Below are 24,598 nucleotides of genomic sequence, written 5' to 3'. Positions count from 1 at the left end.
AGAGGAGAGACCTGCAGGAGGAGGAGAGACCTGCAGGAGGAGGAGAGACCTGCAGGAGGAGGAGAGACCTGCAGGAGGAGTCGCATCACAAGCAGGGAGACTTTCAGAGATCTGTAAGACAGACCTGAGGAACCAACCAACCAGAAACAAACTCTTTACACTTTCCTCTCCTTGTTTCCCTCTTTTTACAAGTTACCAATAATTTAAAGGAAGTGATGCTGCAGTGTGCGCCTGGTTTAATTTTACAGCACAGAGGTTTAACATATAGACGTGTTGACAAGCTGAGCTGATGACGGAGTTCACTTCAGGGTCACATTTCTGAGGGAGCTGCTCTTCCTCCCGTCTCACTCGTCTCTTCCTTTGATGAGAAACTAAAAGAACACGAGCCTGAAAAGCAGAACATGATGCTGTCACAGCAGAATAATAATAAGAATGAAAACAGAAAGGAGGTTTGGGTCAGGCTCATATTACATTTAAATGTTTTTGTTTTTTAATGAGGCCTGCAGCTTCTTGGCTCTCCAGCCTCAGGACACTCAGAGAAATAAAGTGTGTCATCGTGTGAATCGGAACTTTCCAACATATTTGTAAAGTTTTCTTATTCACATAAACTTTACACTGTTTTTATGACAGATTAAACATAGAGCTGCACATCCTTTTACCTGAGTAAATCCAAGAAATGACCAACGTAACGTCACAAGGCGAGGATATCAAATTCCTACCTTCTACTTGGAGGAGGAGATGAGGGATGCACAAAGAAAAAGAGTTTTGTGTAATTTCTCTCATCATAAAGCCTTCAGGTCCCAGCGTTTGTTTTTCCGGTTCACCAGACTGAATAGCACAGATTAGGGCTTTTCCCTCTCAATTCACAAACCCACTGTGGGGACCACTTTATGTAAGGCACAGATGGACTGTTACGCTTCTGAAAATGATTCCCACGTGAGCCAAAGACATCAGATTGATGCAGGCGTTCCCCTCTTTGTCACTCTGCTCTGGTGTTTTCTGTCTTTCCTTTACGTCCAGATCTTCTTCGTATCTGTCACTCAGTTGAATCTTCTGACAGGCCTGCCGGGTGTGTGTGTCTTGAGACGTGCATGGTCACAGAAATATATATATATAAATCCACTCCTTGCATCTTCAGTGCATGTTGACCTTCAGCCCCCTGATCCAGTTGTGCTGCAGAAGAAAGTCCACTCAGCCTAAATACTGTGATTTTTTAGGAGCTTGTTCTCACAGAAGTTCTGCTGAACAGGGATTTTGTAAAATAAATAAATAAGAAACTTAAGAAACATGCAATGCACTTTTGGTTTAGCAGACAACACACCCAGACTGATTCAGATGCTGTTTTTTAAAGATTTAGTTCCCATCCAGACTAAAAACCTAAAGCCTGCAGATCCTGGGGGTCCGTTCGCAGCTCACTTCCTATGATGTTGTGGGAAGATATTGTCGACTCCTCCTGTGAACAGACAGCTCTCTGCTGTGTTCAGCAGATGCAAAGACATCAAACTGAAAACACTGCTGGGTTCAGCCTATTAAACCTACATTGTGTACTTTTGTTGTTTTTTATGTTGCGCTTCTTGCTATCACAGTTTTCCATCTCTACAGCTGTGAAAGGATGTTTTCTGTGCATAAATCAATTCAATTCAGTTCTAAAGACTTCATATGTCCCCAGGGGGCAATTAAAGCACACAAGGCAGTTTTACATTTGGACACACTGTCATGTGAAACATAGTGCAAATGTATACAGAAAAAAAAGATTATTTACCAGAAAGGCTGTGCAAATTGTAGTTAAATAAACTTGTTTAGATCAGAGGTCTCTGGAGCCTCATGTGGGTCTTCAGACTCTCTGCAGCAGCTCCTTGTAGCTTTGACCACAAGTGGCACAAACCTGAGTGATATTTATATCTAAAACAACATCAAGGGCACTTTTAGCTGTTTTCCAGTTCAAATGTTTGCAACAATTCTGTAACATTTCTGCAGCAGAATGGTAGTAAAGATTTAGGTGCCTGTGTGAAAACATATCAGTTATCAGCTGTTCAAATCAGGCATTAGGCTCCTAAAATCCTGCAACATGCAATATTTTTGCCTAAAACACACCCAGGTTGTTCTTTCTTTGTCTTTCATACAAGCAGAACTGCTGAGAGTCTGAGCCCGGCACACGGATCGACCCAGCGTGGATGATTTAACTGGACCGTCGTGGCTGAAGCATGAGGCCAGCGTGGTCAGTCCTGCTTCAGATTGTGATGGTCGAGCCACGCTGGTGCCCACAGGCCTCGCATCATGAATATGCTGCCATCCTGCTCCACTCAGGATCCTGATCCATCTCAGCCTCGCTGCAGAGGTTTGGTGCGTGCAGACCTGTCATACATAATGTCCACTGCAAGGACCCTCTGTATCCTAGCTAATGTTTTATGTTGTACATCCAGTGGGAAATAAGTCCTTAGACATAATGCAAACCATAATACATCATTACATTTTACAGTATTCAAATTATCTCTGGATGATAAATACTAATTGCTCTGCCAATTGTAGTCAGAACTCCACTTAACTTGAGAAAGAACCCAAATAAACTGACACTTTGGAGTTTGACCCATTGCAGTATTTAAACTTCAGTGTAAGTGCTGTCTTCTGTTGGGTGCAGTATTTCTGTCTTTTTTTATCCGTATATCCTTGTCAGGTACATGCTTGTTAATAATAGCAAAGCCTCATTAAGTTAATTAAACCTTCATTAAAGACCTTTTTAACCACACAGCAAGCTGCATGCTGTGTAAGGAACATCTTTAAGTTTAATTCTTCTAACGTGCCCTTCTTCTACTACAGCTCTGCATGCCAAATGTCACAACACACATGAGCAGTCAGTGCTGTTCTTCTTTGAGTCATTCATCGTATGGAAGGACATGATGTGTGACAGCACCCTCATCATGTATGAGCTGTTATACATAAGTTAGCTAAGGACAAAGAAGAACTTTGTAACCATTGTCACTGTCACCTACCCGTTAGAAAACCCTGACAGTTTAGGCTATATATGTGGGTTTGTTATAGAAAAAGCTCTAAGCTCTTTGCTGCACATCATACTGTGACATATTCTACATTTAGAATGAGCCGGTGATGCTGTTAAAACAGGAGCGAGGCTGTTTTTCAGTAAACATATGAGCACAAACTATTTTCCATGCAGCGCTGAGCAAATTAGAATTTCTTCCTGTCATCCTTCTGCTTCTCTCTTTCCACCCACCATCTCTGTCCTCGTATCACACACACACACACACACCAACCCACAACCACACCGACGCACACACACCGACACACACACAGACACACCTCAAAATGATCTCAGCTCCTTTCCATTACATTTACATTCCCTTAAAATACGTATTTTCTCTGCATATTGCTCTCTGAGTTAAACACACGCGCACGCACGCACACACACACACACGCACTATCATAAAAGAAAATCAACAAATCTTTTGAAGGGTTGCTGAATCGCTCTTAGTCTGGCCCCTCACCCAGTCCCAAACATCATGGCTTCTGGGACCATCGGGACACGCAAACACCCCCACCGCGATAAGGTGGCGATTCACGAGGGTGAATTTTTTTTTTTTTTGTGTTTTTTTTAAATTATTATTTTTTTAACTTATTTATTAATGTAAGTGTGTGAATGTAGAATGACCAGTGAGTGACCAATTGGTTTGAATTTGAACGATGTGGGGGAAAACCGGAGTTCCCGGAGAAAAACCCACGCAGCACGGTGAAAATATCTGATGCTAATCTGACACCTTCTTTGTGTTTGGAAAGGAGATGATGCTTTTCCACCGTGTTGCCCTTTTTTTTAAACAAAAAGAAAAAAATAAAAGATAAATGTTCACTGGTTTGTGTTTGTAATGTTTTGTAAATGTTTGCCGGTGTGGTGCGTAAAGGAGAACGTTTCAGATGGAAGCATTTTTAGTTTTCTTCCAACTTCCAGGCTTTTTCAGGCCAAGGAAATGGCGTGCTCGCTTCCAGAAAGACTTCTTCTTCTCTGGAGAAGTCAGTTCTCCATCAGGTGTCTCCAGGAGGGGTTTCTCAGGGTTCGGTGAATCCAACTGTGTGTCTTTGAGTTCAGAGGAGAGCTGAAGGTTGATCTCAATCTGATCTTTAAGCTCAGCTGTCAGTCGGTCCACGTCTGCTTCAAAGTTGGAGCAGATCATTTCCAAATTAAAGTTCTCCTGGGTCATGGTCTCGTTCTCTGCCTGGAGGTTATTAATTGTCTCCAGGCTTTCCTTGTTGTTCTGGACAGAAACGTGCATGTCTTTGCAGAGCTGCTGTAAAAATGCTTCTGACATGACTTTAAGAGCGGAAACGTCCATCTCATGTTTGGTTTTGAGATGGCTGTAAGATGTGGCCATTTGTTCCAGCTCTTTCTGCAATTTTGATTCTTTTTCTTGTGAGATCTCTCGTAGCTTCTGGATCTCCTGGGCGGATGTTTCTTTTAGATGGTTCTGTAACTGTTTTTCTGCGTCAACCTGACTCTGGGTCTCTGCGGCTTGCTGTTCTAACGCTGCAGCCTGTTGACGGAGTGCAACAACGTCCGTTTCATATTTGTTGCTCAGCTCTTCATATAAATGCTTGGCTTCATCCAGTTGTTGCTGGAGAGCCTTGGTTTTCTCTTTCTCCTGCTGGAGTTCGGCCGAAAACCTTTCCTGGCTCATGACGTGAGCCACTTTCAGTTCCTCGTAATCCTGCTGAAGGCTTTTCTTTTTCCTCTGTTTGATGCTGCTCTGCACCTGGGAAGCGATCTTAGTGGAGCTGAGAGTTTCTGCATCGCTGTATTTCTGCAGTCTCTGGAGCTCCTGTCTAACTTCCTTCTCTTTCTTGATAAACACTTCCTTCAGGGACTTCTGTTTGTCCAACTGGGCCTTGGTCTCTTGCAGCTCCTGCCACAGCTGGCTCGATCTATGGTTCTCCTGAAACCATTTCGCTCGCTCATCGCTGAGAAGGGCGTTCAGCCTGCTGATTTCGTGATGGGGTGAGGTCTGCTCCATCCAGGCTTCCTGATTCCTGCCTCTTCTCTGATTGGGGTATCTCTGATACGACATTTTTCTAAATCCGCCACGAAAATACTACCAAAATGATCCGTCTCTGTCAAGAATGATCTGAGATTCTAAGATCCTGACTTGTATTTATAGTCTCTATGACATCACGTGTGATGTCACATTATTCCTTTGATCTGCGTTCCTTTGATTGTTTGATCTGTTCCTTTGATGTCTCCTCTTGGACTCTTCTGTTCTGCTTTTGTTTGTTTACTTTTAAAAATTTAAAAAATTAAATTCTAATAATGCCAGTACCAACCGTCTCCTAACATAAACGTCTCAGACTTTGCTGAAATGTGGAAACATTAAAATAAAGAAAATCTATGTTAGCAGTCCAGATCAGAACAATAAAAATAGTTTTTCTTATTATTTCCAGGAGAGTCACTGCTGCCAAAAGGTCTTTCACATCTCCACAGAAATATGCAAACTGCTCCCATGTCTCCCGGCTGAGGCAGGAACCAGAACCTGAACCAATCTATTGGTCACATCCTGGTCATATCAAAGGATGAAGAAAAGAATCCAGATTTATCCAATTCATTCTGATGAACTGCAGGGCCATCATCAGCTGCACATTTCTTACTGTTTGTTTTCAGATAGAAGTGTTTCTTACATCGTTTCTGTCGATGACTACGAGGCAGAAGCTTTTTCCAAAAACCCATTTAGGTGCTCTTGGTTCTGCAGTGTTTGTAGGATCTCGGCACAGAGCAGGTGGGTGGCTGTATTTGCGCTGACGGAACTCAGTGTGTGGGTGATGAGGGAGAGAGTGATTATTTCTGAGAGTCTGTTGGCATTGTGCCTTCCTCCTCCAGCAGTACAGAGTTTTTCTCTCCTGGTGTCACAGACCGTAGTTGTGCTTGCCAAACAGACTGGCGTCATAACGCTGGAGGTAATCTGCACTTCCACTGGCATGTTGTCGTGTTACACACAGACTTTACCTGCTTTTAAATTTTCTGATTTTCTAAACTTGTTATGAGGCCTCAGGCTCAGAAAAACAATTTCAGTTAGCATTTTTAATAAGAAATAAACCGCAGTTATGATGAGTTTTTAAATTCATTGTGTAAAAACCGTTAATGACTCAAACTCCAGTTAAGGGCATAAAAAGTCCAACTTTATGTCCAAGCAGGACTGAGTTTTAACATTTAATGTGCCAATAACCCATGGCTGTCTATGACTTTTTGTTTTTTGTCCCCCCTGTTTGATGTTCAGTTATTATAAGTTCATGATTTAATATCAGAAATCTGATGCATTTTTGATGTTTGAGGTTTTCCATAGTTGAAGGAGGTGTAAAGATTCTTGATGTTAGCAGAAAACTAACAACTGAACGTAACAAGGAGGCTTTTATCCATTAGGATCAAACTGGGCTGGTGGTCGGCCCGAGCCTGGAGTAAACACACCCAGCCAGACAATCTAAATGACACATTTATCACATCGTGACTCAGGCAGGAGCAGCAATCCGACAGATGATAGATGGTGTTAATCAAACCCAGGCAGATGTTTAGCAGCAAATCGCTCCGAGGCTGGAGGCTCTTCATGATTCAGGAAGTGATCAGTCACAGTTGATTTGTTGATGTTATTATCGCCTTCTGTCATCTAAAGGCCTGTGTTTGTATGTTTGTCTGTTAGCAAAATATCTCATGAACCACTAAACTCATTTTAATGACACTCTCAGAAAACCTCCTGGAGTGAACTTCATTCAAAATGGCCACCACAGCTAATCAACATTAGCCAACACAAATAGCTCGGTCCATTTAAGAGATAATGAGCTAACATCAGGTGTGGTAGTAGCTGAGAATAATCTCCAACACAAACTAGATGACAGCAGGTGATAAACATTCCTTTAATGAATGCTGGTTTTTAAATAATTTTAAGGCCAGAACTTCCAAATATTAAAACCCTTTTTTTGTTTTCTGTAAGCCTCAGTAGTGAAAGTTTGAGAACATCATAAATTAGAGAGGAAACAGCTAAACGGATCCTTTTCTTCTTCAGATCAGATCTTTCTTTTCGTGTGCCTGTCTGTTTGAGACGTTTCTGTTTAATTGATTCTGACAACTTTTATTAATCATCAGCCACAAAACCAGAAGAAATATTACACCTTTAATGTAAAACCTCCAAACTTTTTCAAGTTGTTTTCAGATTTTTTGTATTTCTCGACCCACTTTTAAAAAGGATGCAAGCTGCAGCATAATTGGCTGCATGGAAGTAGGTCACCCACGAGCTTTGAAGAGTCAAACTGTGGTGCTTTTGGAGCCATGACTCGTAGCATTTCTTCAACTCGAGATGTTCTCCTGCTCCCTCTTCAGCTTTGATTTGTTTTAAAAAGGGAAAGTGTTCAGTAACCCTTCTGGAAATGGACTCCCAGGAAGAGGGATGCATGTAAACTTGAAATATATTGTTAGGGAGCAGTCTTCAGTGTGGAGGAACCGATTAGCGTCAATAACTGGATGGAAAATGATATTATGCAACACTGCAGTTAGTCTAAATCTGTCCTCTCTGTCCCACAGGACTGGCTGCAGTCAAAGATGTCCTTTCTGTGAAAAACCAAGGCAGCTAACTGTAGTTGCTCTCTTTTATTTGAAGCATTACACAGAAAGAACAACAACCTAAAGCAGCTGCTGTGTCTGGAGGCAGAGTTTGTTCGGAGAGATTACACAGCCCACCTCGCAGGCACTTGACAGGGCTTTGTAGTCTCCCACACATTTCTGGATAATATGGCTGACTCTCTAATCTGACGTGGTTTACAGCCCTGCCACCTGATCAGTGGCAGGATCCTGATAATAAAAAGACAGCATCTTCACCAGAGGAAGACGCTGAAACTGAGACAGACAATAGATTTGAGAAGGGAGGAAAAGAGTGGAAAGAATCCCCGAGACAGATGGTGCATGCATGATAGATGAGCCGAGCGAGGCAATAAATTTTCCACTTGGTTCTGACTCAGACAGTCAGCCCCGCATATTGTACTGAAGTGATGAACCGTATGTTTAAATTCAGTTAAAAGCCATCTGAAACATGACAGACTGCTGAGATTCAGCTTCAGACTGAAGGTTTGATGAAATGATTGACTGAGACTTCGATCTGAAGGTAGAAACAGGACAGCTTATTTATTTAGTTTCTTTAATTTGTCTTCCTCCTTTTTCCTCCTCTTCCTTTTTTAATGTCTGGGAAAAAAGAAAACTAAAAGGGAAATAAATGATCTGATGTGTTCAGCTTCCTGTAATATTTTTCTCTCTGTCCGTAAAATTTCTCAACAGGATTATTCTTCAGCCTTTACCTTTGATTCCCTTCCTGCAGCGACGGTCAAACTGTGGTTCTTTAAGGCTCAGGTGAAACAATGCTGTGGATTCAGATCCTATTTATAGCTCCGGAGACGGGACAAAAGCCTTGACCAGCACACAGGCAGCAGGGCCGAGTCTCTTCCTGACAAAAACACAAACTCTCCTCATTATCTGCACCTGATGAAACTACAGGCCACGTTTATTAACAGCTCTCAGTGGGGCTGAAAAATTACTCTTGGCCTTTAATAAAGAAGTGCAGACAGGAAGTGAACGTTGTTAAAGCTTTCAGTTGGTTTTTGTTTCGTTTCACGTCATTATATTTGGAAATCTCTCCCTGACAAATAAATCTAAGCACCCAGAAGCAATGAGCTGGTTTGGTCCACATGCAGATCACAGATCAGTGGTGATGTCGCAGGTGGAGTGATACTGTTATCAGGTAGTTGCTAGAATGTCAGTCACCAAACACAGAGGATGTCTTGGAGAACCAGCAAACATTTACTGTGACATTTATAGCTGACATTTATGCAGCACAAGTAAAACCCAGTCAGTTTATGGCTCTAAGTGTTAATGTTTGGGTTATTAAAAGTCCTGAATCCTGAAAAGAGAAGAGCTTGAGTGTAGATGAACAGAAACATGTGGTCAAAGTCAGAGTTTAGTTGATAAACTGGGTCAAACCAACAGTATTTTTGATCAGAAGCAGACTGCAGAGCTCAAATAATCTCAGGAAGTTTTCCAGCCTTCAGTTGTTTTTGTCCCCATCACCTGATCGTCAGCACATCAGCTGGTTCTGGCAGATTGTTTTGGTTCCTGTTCAGATGGGCCGGCTGAGTCTGGGCTCATAAATCAGTGTAAAGACAGCAGATGACACAAGTGGAATTGGTCATCTGGGCCTTCTCTGGACTCTGGCCTTGTGCTAATTTGCCCATTTTAGTAAATCTGTCACATCAACAGTGATGATAGCTGAATTCATCAAAGATATAATGCTTTCTAAGACAGTTATTGCTGCACAAACACAAACAGCAGCCGGCAGATACGAGACAACCAACTGTCCTTTAATAACTGGGCTGCAGTCAGAATAAATCACCACAGTGACCAGAAACCAAGTATGAAAATAAAACACTATTTGATTATATTGCTGTCATCTGCTTTGCTTCCACTGATCAGAAGTTTAACCTGAGGAGGACAAACTGGTATTGAAATGTGCTTAAAGGGCAGAAAATAAAGGTCAAAGTAAGGCCCTGAATAATCAGAACGTGTCTTTATCTCCAGAGACAGTGTGTGGAGGTAATGTTGCTGAAGGTGGCGTCTCACTGGGCAGAGACTGTTGGAGACAGAGTTTTAAAACAAGGACCTATTTTTACTGAGTAGTTTTAACTCAGTCTGTAATGTTGCTGTTTCACTGAAACTAATCATATAATATGATTGTCTGATATTTTCAGTCACCTTCAGCCTTCATGGGATTCATTTTAAATGTTAATGTGGTAAAACTTGAACATTCTTGTCCTTCATTTAAAACTTATTTCCTTCTTAGCTGTCCAAGTGAAAGACAAAGCTCACTCCTGGCTTGTGAAGATAAGATACCATGAATATTATGGGATGGAAAGATGCCACTGCAGAGAAACACAAATCAAATAATCCAAAGCAACGACGAAACAAAGTTAAATTTATCTGCCTGTTCTTTCTAAATCTTAACAATAATTTTCTTTTATTTCCATATCTTGGTTCTGTTGTCTTTGCTGCAGTTCAGATATTATATTATTATAATTTGGATTTCTGAAGCCACAGCAGCAACGTAAGCTCAGCCGACACACAAACAGCTTGAAGTCAGTCAGTTTTACCAACACGGAGCTGGTATTTGGTGAAGCTGCTGTCAGGTAAACCTGCTCAGGAGAAGAGCTTCTTTTTGGCAAAACGAGGGGAAAAAGCAGAAAGTCCAGAAAATAAATCCTGACAACATGAAGTGCTGGCAGCTGGAAGATGAAGTTCAGCTGACGTGCACGATGCTGGAACATTTCTGAATCATCTATAATTTCATTCTGCACACCGTTGGCCCTCATTAATGACCCGTCATTAACTTAAATAAGAAGCTCGGTCCTCTGTGGTTTATTACCACTAATAATCTGTAATTTTATTTTAAATACTTTCTCATCAGATGACTTTCCTTCTTGAACGGGATTAGTTTGAAGTCACAGCCCTCAGTGATAAAGAAGGCTTCAGAAAGAGAAGCTCTGCATTTATTCTGCTGGACTTAAACACAAACAGCTCACAAATCTTTGGATTTTAACATCTTCTTTATAAAGAATAAGTTTAATTTTATTATTCAGCTCTTTCATCCTCACTCCATAGCGTCTTCTGAAGAAATCTTTATCAAAGCGTCGTTGTGTCTGCCTTCACAGGAGCTGCTGAGACCCTCATTAGGCAGATGCTGCTGCCAGAGGGGCCTGTGCGATCTGGGGGAAAGTGTTAGTGGCGTTCCTGCATCCCATTCACAGGAACAGATGTCAGGAGGGAGGGAGGCCGCCTCGGCATTCCCAGGAGACTTCCATCCTTTCCTCTTTCAGGTGTGCTTTTTATCTGGAATGTTGCTGCCGTCGGTGCAACAGTGACAGAAATAACGATGTGTGACAAAAGGTCTTTCCTGGGTTTTTAGGTAAACCTGACGTTCATGTTGCTTTGTGCATCTGAGGTACAGATGTGTGACTAAGTCATGTCCTTCTGTTTCTGCTGAAAGGTAAAAACACGTGTTTTAATGGTTAATAAAGACGAGACAAACTAATTAATGGTTGGAGGAGACAGAAGTGTTGCCTCGACACATTTTCCTGTCACATCGTTCATCTTTTGATTCCTCATTCGTTCACGTCTGATTTGATCTTTTACTTTCCAGTTTGACTCCAGTAAACTAACTCAGAACAGTGACAACTTGAACATAAAAGCATTTTGACCAATAAAGCATCAAGTGGGAGATTTGCTGTTAATGACCTGCTGAAACAGAAACAGTTTTTATGCAGCAGCACTTCCAGGTCATCCAGGGGTCACATCAGATTTCTGCTAAAATAACCAGAAATAAACCTGAACATCTATTTCATTCTGCAGATCTTCCTTTGAAAGGTTTTCATTCCCTTTTTTTATAATTATATACTCTAAATTATAATGAGACTATTTAAAAGATGAATCTGTTCATCAAAGGAAGGAAATTTATTCTTTAAAGTGAACATTTCCATGTTTTTATTTCCCTCTTTGTTCCATCCCAAAATGATCAGTTTAGTTTATAATATTCTCCCAACAACAATTCAACCCGTTCTGTGGAACATTATTAGCGAGCGCGCTGCCAATGAGCTTGTTTTGTTTGACAAATAGACCAATTAAATACCATAAATTACTGAGGCTAACATACATTTTTTGCTGCTGAGTTTTCCAACATCTGTTTTGTTTCCATGGCAACAATGTGAAGATGCTGCTGCTTAATGTCTGCGAGTTTATTGATGAGGCAACATGACCCAGCTGCAGGAGGTTGGATGTGAACAGCTCTCTGTCTGCAGTTCAACATATAAACACAGAGGAAGGACTGAAAACAGCTGGGTTACGTTCATCGTTTCCAGATAAATATAAAAACGTCCTCCCTGTCTGCATCTGCTAGAAAAATGATTATATTTAGGTTGAGAAAATAAACATTTCATTTCAGCAGTACTGCCTGAGTAAATAATAAGAGTAAATAATGTTGTTCTGAGTGACTGGAAGCTGCAGCAGAACCGAACGCACAAATTAAAAGAGACTCAGTAAATATTAGATCTCATATCGCTGCTCGATGGCTCAGAAATAATCCTCTGGGACTAAAGCAACGCTTCCTCTGCTCTCACTTCAGTTTCCTGTCAGGCTGAAAATATCGGATAAAAACAATAAGAAGGAACCAAAAGACAGCATCCGTCATCGGGTCATTAAAGGGTCAACCACACCCGGGCTGAGTCCAGACGAGGCCTCGAGAAGAAGCTGAAATATTCTCATTCTGGACGAGTTTATTCTGTCTGATGAAACATAAAAACATACAATCAGAGGTGTCAGCTGACAGGTTTACGGTTTGATGTGGTAGCAACGCTGCGCTCTGATTGGTTGGCTCCGGAGGATTCAAGAAACACTCAGAGCTCCTGAGTTTCACCTTCAACTAGTTAACCCTGGTTACTGGTTACTGGTTACTGACTGCTTTATCTGGATCATCAAACTGGTTTTGTTTTTAATACACTTATTTCATATATTTAACAAATATGTAGTGTTCCAAAAGTCACAACAGAACCTTTTCCATATAAAAGTATGTAAAAATTGTTTAACACCTTTTAACCTTCCTGTGGTCTCCGGGTCAAACTGACCCAGGAGGGTTAAAAGGTTTCTGGGAAGAAAGGTTTTATAACAACTAGTAAGTCTTTTTTTTAAAATTGCATTAAAGAATAATGATTTTTTTTCTGTTTTTTCTCTGTTTTCTCTGTTGCAGCCGGAGGTCATGTGAAAACCAGCCTGCAGGTACAACACCTGTCAGAGGACGCTTCGAGACTCCTGATTCTGGTGAGTCAGGATAGAAAAAGACTGATTTAGTAGTTTCTATCTGTTTCCTTGTTAGGTGTCCATAGTTGTGTTATAAGAGAACATTGATTAGTTTAGAGAACATCAGTTTGTGAGGGATCTCTTCTTCCTGCTCCACATTCTTTAACGGCTGTAATTAGGACACAGTTTAGCATGAAGTGTCACCACGAGGAGGAATCCGTCACTCACTCCCCGTCAACAGAAAGGCATCGTGAAGCGAAGAGAAAGCCAAGAAACACAAAGAGTTCAGACAAGTGTTCAGATGGAATTAAAATGACTCAGAGGACGTTTGGTAAATATAGTCCACAACTGGGTCTCAGACTCTCCTATGAATAATAAATTACTGATGTTCACTCGTTGTGACTCATTGAGGTTTGACTGTTAAACTGTGAATTAAAACTTCGACCTGAAGACTCCCAGCATGAATCTCCTCCCCAAACTAACGAATAAATCCAGGAGTTGTTGGGTTTTTGCTTCGGTTATTTTGGAGCTGCTTTTCAAAGACACCTAAAATAGTTTGAGAGACGATATAAATAAGCTCAGCGCAATCATGAAATATTAATGGCTGCGGAGGATCAGATTGGATTTAATATCAGGGTGTCTCCTTTGTCTTCACTCTTCACGTCCAGAGTCGTGTTACAACATGTGTGATTAATAACACGGACAGTAAAACCCTCAGCCAGGGGCTGCGGGGGCAGAAGACAGGCAGGTTTGGAGCAGATTTTAATAATGAGTGTGATTTTAGACCTGGACGTGTTGAATTCTTCTCTACAGAAACTAAACGGAGATGCCTCCAGGACTCTGTGACGAGTTTGGAGAGAAAACTTTCCTTCAGAAACTCATGAAGGTTTGTTTTTTGCAAACAATAAGAGTCAACAAAAAACCTCTCACCACACTGTTTAAATAAACCAACAAAAGGAAGACAGTTTTGGATCAATTAATAAAATATTTCATCTCATCTTTTATTTCTGAGGTCAGATTTGGAAAAAAGAATCTAAAACTGAATCAATGGCTGTGAAATCTTCATGTTAAGTTAGAAAAATTAAAAGAAGTTCACATTTATAGGATGTGATCCTGATTAAATCTTTAAATAATTAATTTTATAGTATTTTGCTTCTTAATGTTGAAGCTGATTCCTGTGGTGGAAAGAGGAGCTCTAAATGTTTACTGAGCTTCATCAAATAAAAAGTAATTAAGCTGATTTACGTGAAGGTCATAAAAGTTAAACATTTCAATGGTTTGATTAAATATATCAGTTATTATACAACCTGCGTGCAGATGCAGCCTCGATGCTGTTTGCCTTCCTGCTGTGTTGGTTTTTTTTAATCTGACCCAGGCTTCCCTTCGCACCAATCAGGTCTCCATCTCAGCCTTAAAATAGGATTCTGCAGGTTTGTTTTCTTCCCAGGCTCTCTGTGCCTCTGCCTGCCTGCTGCTGGCCTTTCTGCTCATTCTTCATTCTTATCTCAGATCACATGTCTGCTTCATTTATCATCATCTGCAGAGTCCTGCCAATCAGTTTCTCTTAAATGAACCTTTTCTCTCTGCTTTTGGCTCCATGATAAATGTGTCCTGATTGACTAACTTCAGCATTATTATAGAAACTATAACAGACTCAGGAAGATAAGGTTAAAAATGGGACATGTTGAAACTAAGGAAAGCAAATAGACCCCAACATACATCAACAACTGAGTACCTTTCAGAGTCAAGCAAATTCAAGATGGCTGCCACAGCTAACTCTGAGCTCTAAGGGATGTTTTTCAAACTGTTGGAGACAATCTGACAACAGCTGACATCTTTTTATTGTTTTTCATTTTATAAAAGCTGTAACTCCTGTATTTTAACAAACTATAAATAACTTTGGTTTTAATGAGCTCTATAAATAAATATGATATTAAAGAAAACTGACTGCTGACTGTAAAAGTCTACAGTCGTCCTGTTGTCATGGTAACAAGCATGCTAACCTCATCTCTCTCTGGATGGAGACAGAAAGACGGGTTTGATTTAATTTGGTGGAATCAAAATGTTTTACTGAGTCCACTGAGTGGTTTTATTTAGCCATGGCTGTCACTTTTAAAATGTTTTATATTAATTATATATTTTTAAACAGTTTCTTTAATAACATTCTATTATTCAGCATTTAGTGCCGTTTTCTGTTTCCATGTAGGAGAAAACATTCCCAGAAATGATGCTGTGTTTGAGGATATTTTTAGAAATGACAAATAAATACTTTATTCTGATCCTGTGGACCCAAAACCTTGACTGTGTGCTGAAATGGTTAAAAACTGACAGAAAGTCAATCTTTAGCCAAGTTCTCTGTGTTTTCATGTGTTGTTCATGTAGACGTTCTCACTTCAGAGTCGTTTAAATGGAGATCTGAGCTAAAACCATCATCGTAACGATAAATAAATGACTCTTTCCATTCTGTCGCGTCCTTCAGGAACTGGAGCCACGGACTCTGGATGAGAAATCTTCCAGGCTTTTCACCCAAACCTGTCTCCCAGCTGGGCGCCCGCTCACCTTGGAACTGACTGAAATCATCTACAAACAGACACATCTTCTGAACATGAAGGTTGTCACTGTTGCAGCGTTGCACAATGCATGGCTGAGCTCACATTACAACAAATAAAATAATCTACCAGCATCACATTATAAAAGAATAGAAGCTGTTAGGAAAATCCTCGGCTGAGCTCGGCTCGCTGTCAGAGACTGAAACATGAATATCTTCATCAGATTCAGATATGCAGCACAGGCAGCACTTTTTCTTTCTCAGAGTCATAAATTACTCTTAAAGAGCTGCAGATAGCAGGACAAACACTTTTATCTGGTCTTTTCTGATGACCCTCGGTGGAACTCTGCACAGACAAATCATGCATAAAACATGATCGTCAACCCCGAGTTAAATGGTTTTGTTGGAAGCAGCAGCAGGGGGAGTGGATGAATCAGGGCTCAGGTGAAAAACCCTGACAGGCTTTAAATGTGACAGGAAGAGATATGAGGGGGGATCCTTCAGCAGCTGAACTGTTGATGGAGGGGGAGACTGTGAGCTGGATGGCCTTTAGCTTCTCACCGATCCCCTGATGAAATACAAATATTATTAGATCAGAAGGAACCATTCAGGTGAAATTAAACAAGCAGGTAAAGGCAGTAAAGGACAGCTGTCAGGAATTATTGCACAGTAAAGATGGAACCAGATCTCATCAAATCAAAACAGTCTCACAACCAAAACAACCCAACTGCCTCCTGACTTTAGAGAAATCATTTATTTGTCAAAGCTCATCTCATTTCAGCTCATCACACCCCTGCTGCTCAGGGTAACAAATGCTGCATTTGATGATTTGTGTGAAAAGTTTAACAGAATGATCCACTTTTATCTTTACTTTTTCATTTTAGAATTGTGCACCAGCAAACATGGATTAAAGTCCATGGAACATCGTGTTTCAGTACCAGAACTCCTGCAGATTACATAAATTAATCCCAATCAAGCAGATATAATTTGACTGATCTTACATTAAACTGATCTTTATTATATGAAGTGAAGAAAAAAGGCCAAGTATGCTGCAGCTTCACTCCAGTTTCAGTTAGTTTTTACAGAAATTCGATAGTTTTGAAGAAAAAAGTTTCTGTATAAGGTAACTAAAATAACAATAATCTGATTTATTAAAGAGAAGAAGAAGTATTTAGATCTTTTTCAACTAAAGTTGAAATTATTTCAGGTTTCTCTTGATTTATGCTCAGACACTTCAGACCATGAGGTCAAAATGACTGCCCCACAGTGAAGCATGGTGGCGACAGCATCATGATGTGGGGTGTTTTTCAGCACGGAGAACTGGTCCTCTCCTTGCTCCCCTGAGGAGGATCCATCCTGGATGATCCTCAGATCAGAGGGAGGTTGTGGAGCTCCTTCATGCTGGTTTGGAAACTTTTGAGCTGAATCAGTTTTTCTTGGTGTGAAGAACGAGCACCGATGTGATTATTGTCTCTTCATTTCTTCACCTGGATCCAAACAGAACCAGCCTGATGACATCCAGTTCAGCAGGTGGTGTGTTTAGGACATGTGGTGCCTATGGGGGGGTGTTCATTATCTTATATCTTATCAGGATCTGATTGATGACACTAAGTGTTTAAGGTTTGAAATGAATCCCTTTGATCCGAGAAAACCAAAAAAACTAATTTAAGGTTTTAGTTTTGGCACATTCTCCTCTTCCTGCTGGAACCTGACATTACAGCAGGAAGAGGCATCATGTTCTGCGGGATTCATCACGAGCAGCTTTGGAGACTCCAGATCACCTTGGAGCTGAGGGTGTGCGTCATTGCGCAGCGGCGGCGCATCCAGCGGCGCATCCAGCGGCGCATCCAGCGGCGCACCGAGCCCTCACTGGTTCCTGGACCCGCCGACAGCAGCTGTGGGTTCGGGCTCATGTCTGCGGACCAGCTGCTTCTGGTTTTAAGGAACAACCCTGCATGGAAGCGGAGGTTCCAGCAGCACCGATCTGAGGGGGAACTGTTACATCACGGACTCTTAATTCCAGGATGCGCTGACACGCGCGTGACATGCTCGTGGGGATCGATCGGAACAGGTAAACTTTGCGGTTGAACTTATTTGTTTTTAAATTAAAATGATGGTTGGTTGTGTTTGGTGAGCTGGGGACGTGTTTTGATCTTCGTGCGCGTTTCCCTCCTCCTGTAGCGCGTGGAGACACGCCGCCGCCGCGCGCTGCCGTAAACTTTGATCTGTTTTTTGTCAGATAAAATCTAAAACTCTCTGAAGCCTCCAGTTAAAATCATCCTTATCGCCGTTTTATTCAACAAACACAACGTTGTTGTATGTGTGTGCGCGCGCACGCACGCTTTCCGTTCGTCTGCTCATTAAATGAATTGAACTCTGCCTCAGCTGGAGCACCAGGATCATCCTCTTTGATACAGGAAGGTTTGGAGGTTTAAAAGTTTCTGCTGAAAGATGACCCCCCTCCAAGATATTTTATGTAAGGATCTCTGCCCCAGTTTCTGATTTTTAACCATTTCAGGTCAGGCTGATGCTTTCTGTAACTGAGCTCAGGATTATTTTAATGGTGGTTTGGTTTGGAAAGTAAAAGCAGGAATAATTCAGGAACACAACAAAGATCCAGAGTGGCTGTCAGGATCACTGAGGCACCAAAGAGGAGAGGAATGAGGACAGAAGAGCTGCTGAGAGGAAAACTGGAGTCTCAGTAACTGAGAGGTGATTACAGGTGAATGACATGAGGAAACAAATAAAACACAACCTGAATGAAAGCCTAGCATCCTGGAGAGCAATGCTTATCAGAGTTTTACACTCAGATGGGCTCAGACAGAGCTGTAGCTGTCATTTCAAACATTTAAATCACCATCAGAGTCCATGTTGTTAACGGCTGAACTACGACCAGATCGAACCTTTAGCTGCTATAGAAACACATTCTGTGATTAAACCCTAAAAGTTTCATTGAAATCCATTTATTGAAATAATCTGAGTTAATTTGCTAACAGCCAGACACACGCAGGCAAAAAAAACATGATCGCCCACATTTCATAAAAATGCCAGGCTGAACAGGTAACAGGAAAATTGCTGACTTTAATGGACCAAATAATACAGAAACTTAGTGAAAAAACAAGATCTACAGAAACTCAGACCAGGAAAAACAAATCAGAGCAAAGTCTCCAAAACTGTGACATCATCAGAGACTCAAGTTAAAGGAACATTCTGGACATTTTGAAGTGGGGCTCTGTGAAAAGGCTATGAAGAATAAATCTCTTGTTATTTTTTATAAATGACCTCAGTTTGAAGAAACTTTGACGAGAGCAGATATGACCCTTTACGACCCGTTACGACCCGTTACGACCCGACTGCAGCATGAAATGAAGACTGAACACTTCAGACGAGAGTTTAACATTTTTATTTTTTTAAAAACAACAAACCATCTCCGTCCAGCAGCCCTTTGACGCTTACAGGAACCTTGTGATTTTGGAGGCTGGAGTTTCAAGCTGAGGTTCTGTTCAGACAAGCCTTCATCAGCCGGTCGGTACATTCAGAGCAGACCCATCTCTACAGCCGACTGTGTCGTCTTTAAACATCTGTAATAATTAAAACTCCACAGAGATTCATTCAAACGTTTACACCGCCGTTAACGTGACATTACCCAGTTATTCTGGCAGAAATATTCTACTGATCCTGCAGGAAGTGCTACAGATAGCAGTGTAAAGGTTTCAGCATTTTATTTTATTTTATTTTTTGGGGATTGGAGCTGTTTGAAAATGGCAACCCATTTGAAGTTTGGACTGGGACTAGCCATTAGCTCATCAGTCCTGTCAGAGTTAAATTTGTTCTGAGCTATCTACAGCAGGTAAGATATTAACTGTTAATTTCATCTTCCTTTATGGTAGGTCTAATGTGAAGGATTAATCAGTCAGACGTTTGTTTTACATCCTGAGTGTTGGACCGTCGTTTTCAGAGGTTTTACTTCTTTCAGTCATTTTTCCAGCAGCTGCTCAGATAAAAACGGTTAAAGTGTGGAGTCAACAGATCCACGCCCCCAGCAACACAATGATTCCAGCACGATAAAAACTGTAATTAAAATCATGCTAATGCTCCATGAAGCCTTGTGGCGAGTCATCCTGAGTCCTAAACTATATTTACCACGATAATGATTTCTGTTCACTCGTCGGGCAGAAACTGTCAGCTGCCTTTAAGACTTTACTGCTCGGGGTCAGGACAGGGACAGGGACAGACAGGGACAGGGACAGAGAGAGAGAGAGAGAGAGAGAGAGAGAGAGAGAGGCAGAGACAGAGAGAGAGAGAGGGAGGGAGAGACAGAGAGAGAGAGAGAGAGGGAGAGGGAGACAGGGACAGGGACAGACATGGACTGGGACAGGGAGAGAGAGAGAGAGAGAGGGAGAGAGAGAGAGACAGACAGAGAGAGAGAGAGAGGGAGACAGGGACAGGGACTGGGACAGGGAGAGAGAGAGAGGGAGAGAGAGAGAGACAGAGACAGGGACAGAGACAGAGACAGAGACAGGGACAGAGACAGGGACAGGGACAGGGACAGGGACAGGGACAGGCGATCTGCAGAAGGAGTTGCAGTGATAATAAAAGGCTGCCTGTAATCATCAGAGAGAAGAACGTCTTTCTCTGCTTCTCTTCATGTCCAACTAACTCCAGACTTAAAGGGACAGTTCAGCCAGTTTGAAGTGGGATTTTGTGGAAGAGCCATGAACAGTCAGCATCTTACCTGTTGTAGACAGACCTTTAAACGGCCTCAGTCTGAAGAAGTTGAGTTTAATTCTGACAGGAATAAGGAGCTGGCAGACAGCTTCAGTTCATGTAAACTCTGTTTAATAAACCTTCACATTGCTGCAGTTTTACTCAGTTTACAGTTCTTACATAGAATTATGGGATTATTTGACAGTGCTAATAGCAGCTAGCTGTAGCTCTTCCAGTGCAGCCTGGAATCTGACGGGAATCTTATGTATAATAATAATAAAATAATACTTATGTCATGTGAAACAACAAAGTAGAAGCTTATTAAATAACTTTTACATGAACTCCAGAGAAAGTTCTGAAGTGACTCAAGAAAAGGTTATTTTATCAACCTTTACATCACCGGTCATTTTGCTTTAAGTGGATATTCTGCCAGGAACATTTGGAAGTTCTTGTTGGGATTGACCTCAGGCTTCATCTGAAGTGATACAGCTACCTGCTGCTGCCTTACAGAATGTGAAGTTTGCAGCACGGTAACAGCTGTGACGTTTTGGAGGTTGGAGGTGCATCATGGGAGCATCTGTAGCTCTTTCTGGTTCTCCTCTGCAGGGACTTTCCTTTGACTCAGTGGCACATCAAGCCATGTCATTTGTCAGCATTAATGGAACGTGATGGCAGAAGTCCTTCTGGTGTTGTTCATGCACGAAGCGTCTCAGATCAGCTGCTTTCCCTCCGGCTCCTCTTACATCTGATGGAGACGTGGCCAAAGACCACAGGTGTCTGCAGGGACACGATCACGTACCGCATGTTTCCTGGTCTGAGAGAGCCCAACTCATTTCCATTCGCCAGGATTTCTTGAATCTAATGGACATCTTACGTGTCAAATTACTGCAGCTGAATCAGATGCAGAAGCAGCGTTTCTCTGCAGAATATTGGCTTCTGCTCCGAAACAACTCAACCCTGACAGCCTTATCTATCGTGACTTGTAAAAGGGCAAAAAGCTGAACAATCACAGATGGTAAAATATGCTCGGATAGTAGGTTTGCTAAAGTATTCCCCCCCCTGGCATTCTTTCTGTGTTGTTGCCTCACAGTCTGGAATTTAATTGGATTTTCAGTTTGATTCTAAGTGATGGATCTACAGAAAATACTCCAGAATAAAGAAGTTAAATGGGGTAATATAATAAAAACCTTTTAAAGCATCAAAGGCCTAGCATTCCTCAAAGAAATGCATATCACCCGCTCTTCTTATGTTGAGTAATAATGGAGTTGTAGCTGTTTAGAAAATAATATTATTGTGATTTTTAGAGATATCATGAGATGACATGCTACTCTCAGCTACCACCACCTCATAATTTAATTCAATATCCATCTGAATAAATTCAGTCAATCACTCTTTTTATTGTTTGGGTTAAAAAGTTTTAAAATGAAGTCCACGTTGGATGCTTTGTTTCTGGCTGGGAGTGCTAAATTGCATAAAACGTGCAGATAAATAAATAGATGTCTGTAAAAAAAACAATCCTGGGAAAGGAAGCTCCATGAAAGTGATTGTTATACAACCTCCATCTTGCCTGAATTTTAATTTTTTCTTTATGGCAGCGCCCCTGTAATCCACATATAAGCTGCTTTAATCCAAATATAAGCAGGCGAGACAAAACTCATGTCGAAGTACTCGGAGGAACAAAGTTTTCCTTCTCAAAAACTGATTTAACAGGTCAGAAAGAATGAGCACAGGAGGGCTTTTCTCCACTAGCTGTAATTGAATCTGTCATTGCAAGTGATAACTTTGTGGTTTAATGTATAATTTATGAACATAAAGCCTCATAAAGTGTGTAAAATGTGCAAACACAGGACTGTTTGTTGAACTTGCTGGTTATTTCAACAGATCAGGGCCATTTTATAACAGAGACAGTGATGGGATTGATTAACCTCTTGATGGGGAACGGTCCTTTAAAACTAACCGTGACTCCAACTGTTGGCTCTTTGATTTTAAGCGGACTTGAAAAGGGCAGCAGCAAATATAAAAAAGATGTCAGGCAGAACTGAGTCATTTTATCTGATTCCCTGGCTTTTCTCCCCTTTATTGCTTTTCGAGGTACTTATTTGAGGCATACTAGATGAATCACATCAATGGCAAATGGCCTTCCAGCTGCTGGTCCCCTCCCCCACTAAATGGCTTGGCTTGGCTTGGCTTGCACTTATATAGCGCTTTATCTAGTCCAAGGACCCCAAAGCGCTTTACACTACAAACATTCACCCATTCATCCACACATTCACACACTGATGGTGGTAAGCTACATTGTAGCCACAGCTGCCCTGGGGCGGGCTGACAGACAGGCTGCCATCACACCGGCACTAACCTAAGGTAGTGTTATTTGTTTTATATGCTGGATGCACACACAGACACAGACTGAAGCAGATCTTAAAGAATGAGCTGATACCTCGTTGGAATAACAGTCTGGCTGAAGGAGGCGCCAGAAGCCACTAGAAGACAAGAAAAGCGGCGCCCTGAGCCTTACAGAGAGGAGGGAGGCAGAGGACTGATGAGTGTCAGGAAGAGAGAAGAGGAACAAGGCCAAGCTTCAGCTGTCGGACAGATGGCCTCACAGCTGAGCCCCAACCATCAGCCCTCCACCGCCGTGCTGACAGCTGCAGTGCATTCTGGGTAAACACCTGTCCTCTGGTCTGGTTCTGCTCCAGAAGTCTTGTGGTTCCTTCAGATGAACCTGAGTCGAGCTGCCTTGTTGTTTTCAGAGAGAAGAGGCTTTAACCTTTGACCTTTGACCTGCTGACTGAGGCCTGTAGAGGCTGAGATGGAGCTCATTGCACAGTCTGACCTTCAGGGTGAAGATCAGCAGCTGTCTTCAGTGTTTTCCACCTGTGAATATTTTTTCTCTCCCACATGGTTTGGAAATGACCTTTGACCCTTCCCTCATTGCTGATGTCTTTCCACCCTGGCGTTGTGTTCACACACACCTGTGGCTCCAGAGCAGCAGAACCTGCTGAGGACCGGTCCATCAGCAGCTCCTGATCCAGAACCTGCTGAGGACCGGTCCATCAGCAGGTCCTGATCCAGAACCTGCTGAGGACCGGTCCATCAGCAGGTCCTGATCCAGAACCTGCTGAGGACCAGTCCATCAGCAGCTCCTGATCCAGAACCTGCTGATCCAGAACCTACGAGGCTGGAACCAGCTTTAACTTTTAGCTTCTGTTTAATCAAACCGACTCTGTGGAATCTGTTGTTTTTGTTGGTTTGAGGTCCGATCAGAGTCATTTTAGAACCTGATGAAGTCCAGATCAGCTTCATTAGGTCCTGCAGGCCCAGAACTTTCTTTTTTATATGACTGAAGCTGTGAAAACACAGGTGTTGCTAATGAAAGTGATTAAGAGTTTTCTTGTTGTTTTTTCTGTCTCGGTGACATGAATAACTGGGACACCCTCACCTGTTCACAGACACACCTGAGCTTTGCCGTGACGACTGAATCTGTTGGGGTTTTTGTTTAAATGACTTCACTCGTTTGGCAACGTAAAGCTTTTGAAATGATGATGTTTAGCAACTATTTTAATTTAACATTAATAACATTATAACATTAATTTAATAATCTTTTTCTTATTTTGTACAACATTAAATCAACTTTCAAATCCCTGTAAGTGAATAAAACTTCCAATAAAAGAAGAAATGATTTGATCCTTTGCAGAATGACACATTCTGATTGTTTTATAAATCTGTTTGGATGCATGAATCAGTTTCATTATTTACTCATATAATAACCATAATAATGCAGCTCATGCAGCCTGATATTACAGAGTATAAATCAAGTGCCCGTCTTTGTCTGGTAGCTCTCTGCAGACCAAAGATTAATGTGGCTCTAAACTGGAGTGGGCAGCTCATCATGGCACAATGAATACCAATAATCAAAAAGTCATTTTAAAGCTACTGAATTAATGCAAAACCTTAACCCATTACATCCTGGGGCAGACTTCTGCACAGAAATAGAAGTTGCCTCGAGTCTTAACAGCTTTATTGGGTCACTAATTCATCCCAACACAGAATCCTGCCGGAGACAAACAAGCAGCTCCAACAAGGTTAAACAAACAGTTCCCTGAGGAATTAAAGGCTTACAGCCTGAGTGCAAACATTAAGCTAAGCTGTTCAGAATATCCTAAAGCTTCTGTTCGTGGCTTTGTTTGGCCATCTGCAAGAGAAAAAAATCAGTTTAAATAAACTGTCACATTGTTTCACCTACCATTAGTTTGTATTTAAAAGAAACACAAAAGTCCTTCCTGTAATATCAGTCCTCAGCCTGCGTCATCAGAAATCTGTTTCAGAAAGTTTCATAATCAGGAAGTCGGTCCTGTTAGGAGCTCTAAACCCGGTCCTGTTTGAGCTCTAAACCCGGTCCTGTTTGAGCTCTAAACCCGGTCCTGTTAGGAGCTCTAAACCCGGTCCTGTTTGAGCTCTAAACCCGGTCCTGTTTG

General features: G+C 41.6%; 1 protein-coding gene across 1 annotated transcript in view; it reads left to right on the top strand.

The window, feature by feature from the left end:
• Positions 1-17,216: 17,216 nt before the first annotated feature.
• LOC108246566 (gamma-aminobutyric acid receptor subunit pi) overlaps positions 17,217-24,598 on the top strand; it is a 51,130-nt gene continuing 43,748 nt past the window's right edge. Inside the window, exon 1 of the mRNA XM_017434186.3 lies at positions 17,217-17,487. The gene's annotated coding sequence lies outside the window, so the exon portion shown is untranslated. The remainder of the gene's footprint in view (positions 17,488-24,598) is intronic.

This window comes from Kryptolebias marmoratus, linkage group LG22 (genome assembly GCF_001649575.2).
Source record: "Kryptolebias marmoratus isolate JLee-2015 linkage group LG22, ASM164957v2, whole genome shotgun sequence".
NCBI classification, from domain to species: domain Eukaryota; kingdom Metazoa; phylum Chordata; class Actinopteri; order Cyprinodontiformes; family Rivulidae; genus Kryptolebias; species Kryptolebias marmoratus.
Note: the sequence above shows the minus strand (reverse complement) of the source record. Positions and strands in the feature narration are given on the sequence as shown.